Source organism: Papio anubis, chromosome 19, assembly GCF_008728515.1.
Source record: "Papio anubis isolate 15944 chromosome 19, Panubis1.0, whole genome shotgun sequence".
Classification (NCBI taxonomy): Eukaryota; Metazoa; Chordata; class Mammalia; order Primates; family Cercopithecidae; genus Papio; species Papio anubis.
Genome location: NC_044994.1, coordinates 56496687 through 56509665, shown reverse-complemented (window position 1 = coordinate 56509665; position 12979 = coordinate 56496687). Strand labels below are relative to the sequence as shown.

The window sequence follows — 12979 nt, the reverse complement described above, 5'->3', positions numbered from 1 at the left end:
TTATCTTTCTCTATGCAGGTGCACTGTTTAAGTTCCAGGAATAAAAGTAAGATTTGTTTCTCCTCATCTGACATAAAGTCTGATTCTCATTGGCAAATAAACAATTATATTTAAGGCTGAACTGATCGTTTTACACACGAAAGTTTTCATCAGGTGACACATAAATAAAAATTAGTATGAGACCAAAACTGTGATTTTTCCTTTCACCTATAAATACTTTCACAGCAACTTAAATAGATTAAACATTAACAAAAAATAAACTAAGTTCAGGCAAGCCACCAAGAGCTACCAATTGACTTGAGTCCCAGTTAAACAACTAAGAAAATCGAAAAGGAAAACAAATTGCATTAAACCTACCTAAGGAAGGTGTCAATATGACACTACCCAGTATTTCATTGTCTGGACATGGCAATGCAGGAAAGTTCTTTCCAAATTATAAAAGAACTTGGCTTTATAGTCTAATTTTCCATTTTGCTAAAAATATATTATATTCCTCTGTGTCTTGCATAAATATTTTAGCTTAACAAACAAGCAAGCGATTAATTTATAATTTTAAACTTAACACAAATTAGCAAGTACTAATGGATGTTTTTACATCCCAAACTTCAGACTTGAGGGTCTAAAAGTCCACGGCAGCCTGAAGCCTATTTGATTCCTTATGGTCTATTTTAATCTGAGAACGTTTTTATCCCTTTCATCCTGTAGCCAATACATTATTTGTGTCAAAACAACAATAAAAATAGATATTTTCTCACTAAAGCTTCTTTTTAAAGTTTAATTAAAAGCAAATGGTAGTTTTTAAATAACGCATAAGAAAATTCAGGCACAAAACACATTCAATGAAACATGAAATTATGATACTATTTTATGGACCTAAACTTATTACACCTAACTGATAAATTATGTGCCTTAAATGCTTGATAAAAATATTATCTAGTCTTAGGATACTTTTGCCTGTACATAGAAAACTAATTATAGTTCATGATACATTATTTTTTTAAAAACTTTTACATTTACTGAATTAGGATATATATATATATAGGAAAGAAATGAATAATCACTTGAATGTGATTAATTTTTATTCTTATCAATAAGTCAAATACGATGCTACACAGATACTGCTGGGAGAAATATTTTAAAATCTTTGTATTTCTTTTAAAAACATAGTTTCAAATTTTGATAAACCTCTAATCAAAATAGTATATTATGCACTTAAAAGAGTTCAATTCTAATCTCAAAATTTAGTATATTCCAACCTATAATGCCTTAAATAAGAACACAGGAAATATAGAATCTAGATTTGCACATAATCCCCACTTATCTCTTCAAAGATGGAACATAAATTTTTCAGCTGTCATCCGATTCCCATGGCATTCTCCCATGACACCACTTAAATCAGTCATAGACAAGCTGTAAGGTGGAGAAGCAGACAAGAGGACCAGTATCCGATCTGGATATTGTTTATGAGTTTAATGTCTCAGACACAAAGTAACCAAGATCTCTCTCTCTCTCTCTCTCTCTCTGTATGTGTGTGTGTGCTTGTGTGTGTGTGTGTGAGTGTGTCTTTTTTCGAAGGATCTGGCCAGACTTTAAATTATGAACTTCAGAAATATTTACCTTACTGTCTTCATAGAGGAAGCTGGCCGCTGGTTGGGTGAGTCTGAAAGAGTTCCTTGCATTACTCTGAAATATAAAGCCTCTGACTCAGACACTCCCAATTTTTTTTTTTTATGATGGCCATGATAGTTTTAAATAATGTCATTAAAATGAATATGTTCAGGTGCTTTATAGAGCAATTTAAAAGAAGTCTGTAGAATATTAACTACAGCTCTAATTCAAAGTAGTCAAATATATATTTTTAATGAATCAAATTTTAGCATGAAATGTTATTTCATTTGATATTTAATATCACATAGTATTTTTATGTAGTGAATTTAGATATCCCTACATTAAGGCACAACTGGCACTTCCTACATGTGGAAATTCAATTACTGATTTTTGTTGTTGTTTATTTGATTCCTCCCTGCTCCAATTTTGGTGTTTGATGAACATGACTGAGCCCCACCTGAAATAATTCATATTCTGACATCTATAAATTCAGCTATCATAGAGGAGTAGCACTGCAGTCCCAGAGAGGTGAAGAAAGCAAAGTGCTATAGAATAGAGTGGGCCTTTTCTCATCCATAAAATAAAAATTCACACCAATTACATTTTCATTAGTATACACACACATATATATGTGTGTGTTGCTATTTATGTATATAATCACCAGCATAGTATTTACGCTGTATTTGGGGAGGTAGGTGAGCTGTCCCTCTCAGGAGAAGTAGGGTTGTACTTAGTGTTTCTGACTTTATCTTACACATTGTTTCCCACAAGTGTTTGCCCATACTGCCTTTATTTTCATTGTATGGTTAATGCTAAAATTGAGTATGCTGACTGTTTGAAGCTCTCTAAGGTGAATATGCTATCAGAGAGAGAGATGCATTAGATTATATTGAGCACATGGAGAAGGATATCTACCACCAACAGAAAAGAAATACGTTAGTGATAGGAACTTAGAAACCAAACAAATATCCAAAAATGAGTAAATTTGATAATTATTAACTCCAGAGAAAGCTTACATTGTGAAAAGTATATCATAGTACACTTTATAGATCAACTGTGGATAAAGTTATCATAGTCGTAATGATTTAAACCCCCCCAGTCCTCATTGGACGTCCATTGGGACCCACTTCTTCCCTTTGTCTACCCGAGCTTCTCACAGACCTTGGTTTATCTAGTATACCCAAAAACTATGCTTCACACCGGCACATGGTCTTTCAGTTTGCACTATCTTAAGGCACACAAGAAGGTTTCTGACCACAAAACTCTACCCTCATCTTCTCAAGACTGTCTGAAATCACCATGGTAGTAGCCATCAGTTCCCACACCACTGATAGAAGTAAGGTTTAGAAGGCAAATAAGTCAGGCACGAAAGAATACACACAGTAAGATGCCCTTCATGAAAAGATCAAACCAGACAAACTGTTCTTTTAAGGATGCTTACGTGGGTGGATAGACTAAGCCAAGGATATAACTGCTTTAGTTACCCTAGTGGGAGGGGAGGTTTTGTTGGTAAAAGAATGGGGAGGGAAGTTTTAGAGGTTCTGGCGATGTTCCATTATTAAGTTGTACGCATCTATTGAATGCACCTTTATGTAGCCACATTATATTTCATTATTTTAAAACTCAACAACAACAACAGCAAGAACAAAAAACCAAGAAGCCAAATGACCAAATGCCTCTGAGATAGGGTCATGGCACATTGTGTATAACTGATAATTGATCTATTCCTGATAGCAGGTTTTGATGGACAATGGGATGGGACCCCAAGCCAAGGATACACAGGCGTCAGTGAAGTAAATGGGATGCAAAATAAGTCCAAGACTGACTGACATGGCCCAAGGAAGAGACTAAGTGTCACAGTGTTCTCTCCAGCAGAATCTAAACCCAAGCACATTTGTGTATGGTGATACAAGCTGCCCCACTAGAAAAGCATCCCTCCAAGGAGGCGACCTGGAGAGATTTCAGACCTCTGAGCATGATCATTGGCCATTTACATCTTCCTTGAGATTCGTTAGTGAACTTACCTCTCACCTACAACAGAAGATAAGAGCAACAATGCAAATCAAAAATTGGATAAGCAAATCAACAATGTACTCATGCTAGCATCTGATACCCAGAAGCAGTGATGGCAATCTGATCTCCTTTCTCTAGGTGATCGGTTCTCACTCACAAAGAAAATGTTTCCATTCTCAAGACAGTTCAGCCCTAGGTGTTTTTCCCCATGCACTTAGGAAGGTGATGAAGGAGAGCTTTGAAGGGAGCCTGTTTTACCACTACCTAATGAACCAAAGTCAGCATTTCTAGACAAAAATGTGTTCTAAAATTCTGAGAATTCAGTTTTAAAGGCTGTCCAAAGGTGCAGCCTGCACCCTGCACAGGCAGCTGCTTATTGATGGGTAGACCTGGCTTCTGGGATGGCTTCCCTATGACTCAGAGCACAGCACTGTCTCTCAAGAATCTTATAAGCATTTAGGTTTTGAACCATGTTTCAAAATAGTATCTGACTAAGGTGGTTGTTATGTGGTTCATTCAGTTTGTATGTGAATCAGATTTGAGGAGGCGATATTCCCATCTCTGTTTCTTATAATGACAATGGTTTTAACATAACCATAAAAACAAATTTCAGAATCAACAGTATTTGTCAGCCCGGGTCAAAACATACTCTTCTGTGAGAAATGCACAAATAGACTAACTAGACATCAAATCAACAAAGGCACGATAGCAGTGACAACAGTGACTTGGTGAGTTTAGGGTGCCATTTTATTGCAACTTGCCACTCATCTTATAGCCTAATTTCTTTCAACCCTATCCTGTGTAAATTTCCCTGGCATAATGACCTAAAATAGAATCTCACACAATGTTTTTTATCATTCTCTAATCTCATATTTTCATCTTGACCTCTGACCTTTTTAGCTGGCTTCTCTGTACTGCTTTCCATCCTTCCCTCTTTTTCCCAATTTTCTCTGGCTTGGAATTTTCCAGAGAAACATTTGCGCTGTTAGTTATTGCACCTGGCTTCTCTAAATGCTTACCTGAACTGAGCAACTTCAGATAGGAGGTGAAACTTGGTGTGTTCATTCATTCTTGTCATCCTGCCAGCCTCTCCTCCACCCTTCTGATCTGGCAATGGAAAGCCACGTCTGTACCACCCAGATCCTTCCTCCTATAATACAGGCTAGAGTTTGTTAAAGTGGGTTTGCACTTTGAAAATTGGCCAGGTGTAGGGAAAGGTATGTTGGGCCCAGTTGGTTGCCTACACCTTTGCCATCAGAACACACCACAGAGGGGCAACAACACATTTCAGTTTCTGGCTCTAGCCTCATGAGGTTGAGCTGTACGTTGCACCTACCTTCACCTACTATGCACGGAAGTGATTGCAAGCCTGGTCCTTCTGCCTGAGTGTTTTCAAAACAGCCAACACTTATCCAAGTAACTGGGTTCTCTATTGTAAAAAGCTATTGGAATTAGAAGGTACCATCATCTTCCACTTGCTCGCCTCTCAATTTTGTGTAGTTTTGCCTCTTTCCCAGGAGGGGGTCCTGTTAACTTGTCCAAAATCGAATAGAGTAGTTATTGCTCACCTCCATGATTGTTTATGAGTAGTATAATCATAGAGAAAAGTAAAGTTGCAGATAATCCCTGAAATTTAATTTTGATTTAGCAGTTTTGATGAACTTTCTGAAGGAGAAGGTTGTTATTAATATGAAAAAAAAATAAGCCTACAAATGGATTCCCTGTTCTCCATATTCTAATTGCTGTGTTCATAGGCTGAATATTTTGAATCCCACATCCTTTCGATTTCTTACCTACTGAGGATATAAAGTACTTTAAAGTGGTGAAATGGTCAATAGGTAAAAAGCAAGTGACCCAAGTGACACACACCCTGGATAATCTTCTTGGAATTACCAAGAGTCATCCATAATTAAGGCTCTACTCACCATTGTTTTCTTCTTCACTTTAACTCAGACATCCTTCCCACTACTGTATTTGCAACAGTTGATTTACAATTAACCAGTCCCAAAGTGACATAAGTCTGAGAAGGAAGCAGTCATGTGGATTGATGTGTTACATTAATTATTCTCCCTTGCCATACAATGATAATCGAAATTTCCATTGGCCTTGCCAGTTCATGCATATAGATGAGGAAACATGAATTGTAATAACCTACATTTTACTGTCTCTTGTCCTCACTTACCCAGGGCTGAAGCTTGCTAAGAAGTTTAAGGCTTCCCAAGGAAACAGATTTGTTCCTCAGCTGCAGCCACCACACGGGTCTTCTGTGCTTCTCTTCTCCTGCTCTGAGCCCTCATCAATGTTCTCAGTCTTCAGAGAGCACCAGTGTCTCTGTCAAGAATACTATTTCCCCATGCCTTCATAGACACCAAGCCACAGGGTTAGCATCATCACTTGGTCCCATGAAGAACTGAGAAGAAGAGCCCTTCCTCACTCTTTTGATACCAGGCACCAAGCAGGGAGGCTAATTGTCCCTGCATCTTCTCTTGGTTGGCATCTCATCAGTTCCAGTGGCAGATGCTTATCCTTGGGACCAGTTGAATAACAGAGACTCTTGTGTTTCCTCATTCACCCACCTTATCCATCATTACTCATGCATTCTTTTTGTAGGTTCCTTGACTCAATTAAAATGAACAAGTGTAAGGAGACACTTTGTGAGGCTTCCAAACCATCATATCAGCCAACTACTTTTCAATCCTTTCTACTATTACCACTAAATACTCTATCTGTAAATTTTTATATGAAGGCTTTGTCCAAAGTATTTCTCCCCTTTTTCCCTAAATGAACCACTAGCCATACCTTCTCTCTAAAGGCATAATATAAAATAAATTTTAAATGTCCACCTTTCCCATCAAAAGCCTTGAAAGCAAAACAAAGTGGTCTTATCTGGAGCCAAAGTTATTCTCTTCTCCAAAACTTGGGTGTCCTATAACACTAGGGAGTGATTTTTAAGTAATTAGGGGATGACCAACCTGAGCAACATAGCCAGACCCCATCTCTCTAAAAATAATAAATAATTATTATAATTAGGGGAAAGCACTGCCTTTTCACAAGTCATTCTCATGCTAAATCTAAAAGAAACGTGATGGTTTTCCACATAGATTTGATGTCACAACTGCCAATCTCAAAAAGGTTTTATTCATAGTAATTCTCCAGCTACCTAAACAACTTTTACCATTTTTTGAAGATTTGTTTCTTAAATTAACTGAAATTCAATACATGGGTGGCCACAATTATAAGGCTATATTCTAGATACCAGGAGATATAAACTCCTTCAGTCCAAAAACCAAAACTTATTCCTATTTCTTTCCCATTGTGTATTATAGTGTCTGTTAAGATACTTAGGGCTTAATAAATGTTACTGAATTAACGAAATGTGCTAAGGTAAAACGAAACAAGTGATAGGACAGAAAGGCAAGCAAATGGAAGTGCTCAGGATGAAAGAATTGGAAGTGGGAGTCTTAAGTAGGCCTCACAAATAAGCTAGCATTTGATCTGGATCAGGGAAAATTAAGATGAAAAGCATCCCAGGGGAGAGAGAACAGCATGAACAAACACCCACGGAATTAGTGTACATGATGTGTTCTAAGAATAGTTAGCAAATACCTAATAATCTGGTGTGGAGTGGTGGGGACACTGTAGGCTTGACTGTCTGATGATGATATCATTAAGAGACAGAGAATTCAGCAGGAGGACGATGAATGATGGGGAAAAAGGAAATAACAAGTTTGGCTTTGAATACATTGAAATTGAAATGCCCATAGAACATCCATTTGGAAAAAGTAGTTGAATATTTAAGCCTGTATATAAAAGAAGTGGCTGGTGATAAAGATGCTTGTTTGGAGTCTCTGACATCTAGATGGCAGCTAAAACCTTTGATGTGACTTCCAGACAGAGTCCAAAGCAATAAAAGGAAAAACATTGGGAAGATCCCTTGGGAAATTCCCACACTCAAAGGATAGGCATAACAATAATCCAGACTTCCATAGAGACTTGGAAAGGCCAGACAACCAGCTGTGGCTAGAAATTCAATATTTGTAGAGGAGCTAAGTAGCAAGATTATGTGACTTTTCTATAGTCGTAATTGAAAGTCCAAGAGCAAGGTAGAGAAAAATCAATGGTTAGGTTGCGAATTATGAATGCAGATGTGGTGGACTAGAATTTAGCATTAATGAGAGTGCAGTTGAAATAGCAGACCATGAAGACCAGCCTGGACAGTGCACAGTAAAGAGGTGGGCATAACCCTCCTCACGATCTTCCAGAGATTGTTTCAAGACCATGGATATCAACACATCAGGTTCCCACCCCCAAACTCTTGTAACTGGTGAACATAGTGAGCCTTTATAGGCTGAATATAAAAGAAACTAAGAAGGCTTGCTGGACTTTAAGATTATAGACATCATTACACCAGAAGACAAGGTGTCATTAAGCATGTTTAATGGGAGGGTGGAGTACACAAAGGCTGTGATTGCAGGTAAAGAGCTCAGAATTTCAAAAGTGAACCATTTCCAAAAGATAAAAATGTCCAGGGGTGCCCAACAAAATGGAGTGCTGAACTGGTTAAATGGCTAGAGAGTAGATGGTATCCAGTGTGAACACTCGGGACAGGGATAAGCTGGAAGAAAAAACTGAGGTACAGATGTCAAAATCCTCGACGATTCTGAAGGAAGAACTTGGAGCTTGGCAGGTAGTCATGACCAAGCTTGGAAAGAAGGAGCAGATGTAGATGTGTAGGGCTTCAAAGGAGGAAGAATAGTAAAAGAAAACGACCGAAAAATGACTTAAAAATGATGGCAAAGAGCCAGAAGAAAAGTCTTTTTCTCTTCTTGGCCTAAATTAAGGTGCACATGAGAAATGAACAGCTTCCACATGAGAGGAGTTTAAGGAAACTACTAGGGATTAATTCAGGATTACATGAGGTGTCAGTAGAGGAGGCTGTGAACTCTGGTTACATAGAGCTCTGTATTTAGGCTGAAGATTTAAGAATTCTTTGGTGACCAAATACTAATGGCAAGGGCATGGTAAGGGGGTGCTAGATTTAGTGTAGTGCCCAGAAAATGGAAATGACCTGGGTATACTTCATGTTCCAAATTAAGGGATATTCTTTGCACATCCTTAAATATATAAGCCTATTCCCTGGAAGCTGATGCCATTTGTGTTTTGTTTGTTTGCTTGATATTATTTTTGTTGGTTCCAAATTCCAGACATTGAAATTTTTATATAAACTGTGTTTACCAACTCTAATCTTTCTAATCTATCTGTTTATTTGAATAAAATCTTGTAGTAGCAAGCTCCATGGCTTAATCGCACATTCTATCATGTGAATTCATTCTAAGTGATTGCATGTTAGGTCTATTTTTACTTCTTGATGTATTCTCTGTTGTTTTACTGTGGGCAGGACATAAAGGAATTCAATTACTCTACATCTCTTGTTTACATGTAAATAGTTACCCTCTCTTCTCTTCTTGCTTTAGTTCCTCCACCTTCTTCTGTTTCTCTTTTACTTTTGAAATGAATAATCTCAGCTTTCACTTGGCAATAAATAACATGATATAGTATTCTCCTCATGCATTTAAATGAATGCAGTCAATGGAACTTCCTGTAATCTTTCTGATCAGAATTCCAACTGCGGGAGGCCTTGCTGGTTTCCACTTATTTGTGCTACATCATTTCATCATGTTGTCATGGCCCCAAACAACAGAATAATAAACGGTACATTCTTGAAGAATCAAGTCTTGAAGAATCACTATTGTTATCAGTGCTACCTTTTCTATTTGAATTTTTTAGTTCTATGAGATTCATGAACAAACACAGGGAGGTTTCCTAAACAAAATCCAAATCTAATTTTAGAAGCAAATTAAAGTTCACTTTCTACCTCAGGATTTCAACTTCCCAAAGAAATGCAATAATTGGTCCCATTTCATCTCCTAAATTATTTTATCACCACATTTTGAATGTCATTATTTGTCATGAAAAAGTAAATGTTCTAAATCTTTAAATTTATTAAGCTTTACCTTGACCAGTTTCAGTGGTCAGGTTCAATATAAATGATGTGTTTAATTTTCCTACAAGCCTCTGTTTTCTTATCCTTTAACATTATTGTTCTGTTTGTAAATGGGAGCTTTAAAACCTCTACCTATATTCTTCCATTTGCAGAGTGATGCTTAAGTCCTCACTTTAATTTTAATTAAATATGCAAATTCAGCAGCCTTGAAAGTAAATACATATCCAATTTTTCCTTTATTAATAGATAGTAAGCTAAAGGAAACTTTAGACATTATTTAAGTCAAAGTCTCCCATTTTACAACATGAGAAAAGTAGGGCTCAGAAAGTTTGTGTCTTTCTCAAAAAAGAAGGAGTTGATCCTCTCCCTTCTCCCGCCCTCCACCCTCAAGTGTACGCTTATTACCGAGAGAGGAAGTAATCTCTACACAACGTCCCCGCCAACATGCAGTTTACCTGTATCACAAACCTGCACATGTACTCCTGAACTTAAAATAACAGTTTTTTAAAAAGCAGTTGAAATAGATCCTAGGGTGCCTATGATTTTTTTTTTTTTTCTTTTTGAACCATGAAGCCTTCCTGATCATTTCTGGGCTTGCCTCCCACTAGATCCTTTTAAACTTATCCTTAGAAGTCAGAAGACAATACGGCTACTATCTTGACTTATTCATAAATATCCCCACAAAATCTGCTTAAAAAATCACAGTCCATCTGTTCTCATAAAGGTCTATGAGAAACAGAGAATTCCATACATAACCTTATCAAAAACAAAAGTAAACCCTTTCAACTCAGAGTAGTTTCCTTACTATTTTTGTAGTAATAACTTTTCAACTTATGCGAACCCTTAGAAGGATGCCTTTAATTTATGGGCAGAAGTTGCAATAGCATGTATCAATTGTGTCTTTAAGAAAAAAACAATATGTTCTGTGTATGTGAAACACACAAGAACACATGAAATAAGTATAAACTAAAGGGAAGTCTAATAAGATTAGGAAACTATTAAGAGTTTATCTTATTGTGGTCGTTTCATTTACAATTCTATCAATTTCATTATAAATAAAACATAAAATAAAAGTAAAACTAAGAATAAAAACTGGGAGCCATCAGGATCCAGTCTGTGCAGGAAACCATATTCAAAGAAAACACAAATCCCATGTCATTCACTTAGGCTTCCTTAAGGAGACCTCCCTAAGGATTTCACAAAGCATGCCAACTTCTTTTAGTACTTCCCACATTCTTTTAAAGTATTTCTTCCCATCCCCAAACTTTCACTCACATCAGCAACTAAATGCCCTTTTATCTCTCTTCAAATGCACTGTTTCCTCACCACAATTATGCCTCCCTTTCCCTTTTATCTCTTACTTTCTCGTACATGTTCACGCTATCCCCATTCCTACTGCACCCAGTGACATGTGACCCACCCACCCCACTCCACCACGCAAAATGCATGCACATCTTTGGAAGTTCAGTTTTTCTCCCACTCTGGCAACATCTTCTCAGACTATCAGCCCCCTTTGTTCCGATGAAGATGAATAAAATTTTATGGAATCTCTCTGTGTGAGTGTGTGTGTGTGTGTGTGCATGTACAGACTGGAAATAAAATAAGGTAAAGTTTGTAAGTTTCTCATAGAGTAACTATGAGAAAACTCTAAAAGGGGAAGAAAGGAAGGAAGACTGGCTAGGAATCTCAGGACTTGAGGGGCCACCTAGTGTTACATTTGTTGTTGTTGTTGTTGTTTTCCTTTACATTCCAGCCTAGGTGCTATTGCAAACCACACCCTGCTGCTATAATACTAACAGGGGCAGGGAGAGAATCTCTCTAACTAGAGGTCCAGGAAGAAGAAGAATCCTTTGGATGATAATCACTCCACTACAAGCAGATGCCACAACAGAAGTAACACCCTCTATCTTCCCCACTGACCTGGTTGCTGTAAAAGCTGTAGGGTAGAACCATAATGACAATCCCACCCTACACTAAGTAAACACAAGCAGAAGCAGCAGTGTCCTGCCTCCACCCTTTAATGGTGACTGGACACACAGATAACAGAGCCCTTCCCCTTCTACTCACACTGTGTGCACAAAATCGTGAGGTGGGATCCTATCAACTACCACCTTGAAGAAAGTAGACACTAGCAAAAGTGTAGCACCCCTTCCCCTCCCAGGTAGAGAGTTTGAGGACAATCACAAAGAAGTGGGAGATAGAGAAAAGAATGATTTAAATTTGTATATGAAGTCCTGATTTCACCACTGTTCCATTAATCTGTGAAAATGAACAGAATCAATAGAGCAAAAGCTTTGTTGACTAAATTATGAGATAGTTTCAGATTGACTGCTGGGTAGTGCAAAAACAGGGCAGATGAGAATAGTACTAGGAAGATTTTGACAATTAAATTGCCATTAAAACCAGAACTCACTGATTGCCATTAAAACCATTGCTGTCTATTTAAAAAGCAGATTTAAACAGGAGTCAGAGTCTCATTATATAATACTCAAAATGTCCAGGACAAGATACAAAGTACTTGTCAAACCAAAAACCAGGAAAATCTCAATTCATGTGGCAAAAGATAATCAGCAGATGTCAACACCAAGATGAGACGGATTTTAGAATTATCTGACAGGGATTTTAAAGCAGCTGTTATAAAAAGACTCTAACAAGCGGTTTCAGACACTTTTATAATAAGTGGGAAAATAGAAAATAAATAATAGCAAATAGAAATTTTAGAATAAGAAATATATTAATAAAAATCAAAATGTACTAATGAAAATGATGGAAAAAATTAACTTTTAGAGAGCTCAACAGAAATTTTTCAATCAATTTTTCTTTTTCATTGAATTTCAAATTTTCTGTTCATCTCTCTTCAAGGGCTTGTGAGACAACAATAAAACATCTAACATGGTGTCATTGAAGTGTAACTCCAAGTTATTTACCCAAGAAAAAAGAAAGATTATTTGCACAAAAGTGCTTGTACATAAGTGTTACAGTAACTTCATTCATTCACGATAGCTAAAAACTTGAAACAAACCAAATATTCCTCAACGGGTGGTTAAATAAAATAAAGATAAATTGTGGTATATCCAAACAATGGAATACTAGTCCATTTTTTTAAAAGAGCAAATTATTGATACACTCAAAACCGTGAATGAATCTCAAAATCACTAAAGCAAAACCATAATCTGATCTATGGTAACAAAGAGCTTAGTAGTAGACTGAGGCCAGGCATGGGGGGAGGACAGATGGCAAAGGGACCTGGAGGAGTTTTGGGGGTGATAGAAGCATTCTATGAACTGATGGTGGCAGTGCTTTCCTGGGTGTGGCAATGGGTTTTTGCATTTGTCAGAGTTCATCGAATTACAT

General features: G+C 37.2%; 1 protein-coding gene across 2 annotated transcripts in view; it reads right to left on the bottom strand.

The window, feature by feature from the left end:
* SERPINB7 (serpin family B member 7) overlaps nt 1-12979 on the bottom strand; it is a 54124-nt gene that overhangs the window by 25457 nt on the left and 15688 nt on the right. Inside the window, exon 1 of one of the 2 annotated variants that reach the window (XM_009192876.3) lies at nt 1618-1726. The exons of the other annotated variant lie outside the window; for it this stretch is intronic. The gene's annotated coding sequence lies outside the window, so the exon portion shown is untranslated. Of the gene's footprint in view, nt 1-1617; nt 1727-12979 lie in introns of those variants that run through there. 2 annotated transcript variants of the gene reach the window in all.